This window comes from Octopus bimaculoides, chromosome 7 (assembly GCF_001194135.2).
Source record: "Octopus bimaculoides isolate UCB-OBI-ISO-001 chromosome 7, ASM119413v2, whole genome shotgun sequence".
NCBI lineage: Eukaryota > Metazoa > Mollusca > Cephalopoda > Octopoda > Octopodidae > Octopus > Octopus bimaculoides.
In genome coordinates, this window is record NC_068987.1 from 15044967 (window position 1) to 15045976 (window position 1010).

The following is a 1010-nucleotide window of genomic DNA, read 5'->3' on the forward strand; positions in this document are numbered from 1 at the left end:
ACACACACACACACACACACACACACACACATGTATACGCACACATTCAATGGCGAGACTTGAGCACAGATATATTAACAGTTGAAACAAAATAAATTTTCTTCTCATTTTCAGTAATTGATTCTGACAAACAGATTTATGCAATTTTAAATTTCTTTTCAAAGATGCTTTTGAAAGACAGCATTAAACAAACATTAACGGAAATATTATTGAAACATTTTAATAATTTTGAATAGCAATGTAGACAATTTTGCGGCTTATCTATCAATGTTTTCATTCCTACTCAGCAAAGACGTATATATTATCGTAACAGCAGCTTAGAGAATATTGTGAGATTTGGATTGGTTTTGATGCTGCTGTTTTGGTTAATAATAGCTATTCAACTCCAGGCCAACACTCGTTTACCAAAGGTGTTCTTGCCATAACTTTTAGTTATTTCTAAACATCTATGATGTAGTGTTCAATGTCCCCTACTTTTTATCTTTTAAGGCGGATGGTTTGAATTGTAGAAGATTTACCGGCTATGTCTTGTAGCTTGAATGACCTTGTTTAGGTAAAAATGGTGTTAGTTTCATTTAGCTTTACGACCTTCTGAAATATGGGTGGATCGGTTGATAAAATAAGTACTATTTAAGTTCTATCGTTGTGGAGGCACAATGGCCCAGTGGTTAGGGCAGCGGACTCGCGGTCATAGGATCGCGGTTTCGATTCCCAGACCGGGCGTTGTGAGTGTTTATTGAGCGAAAACACCTAAAGCTCTATGAGGCTCCGGCAGGGGATGGTGGCGAACCTTACTGTACTCTTTCACCGCAACTTTCTCTCACTCTTACTTCCTGTTTCTGTTGTGCCTGTAATTCAAAGGGTCAGCCTTGTCACACTGTGTCACGCTGAATATCCCCGAGAACTACGTTAAGGGTATACGTGTGTGTGTGTGTGTGTGTGTGTGTGGAGTGCTCAGCCACTTGCACGTTAATTTCACGAGCAGGCTGTTCCGTTGATCGGATCAACTG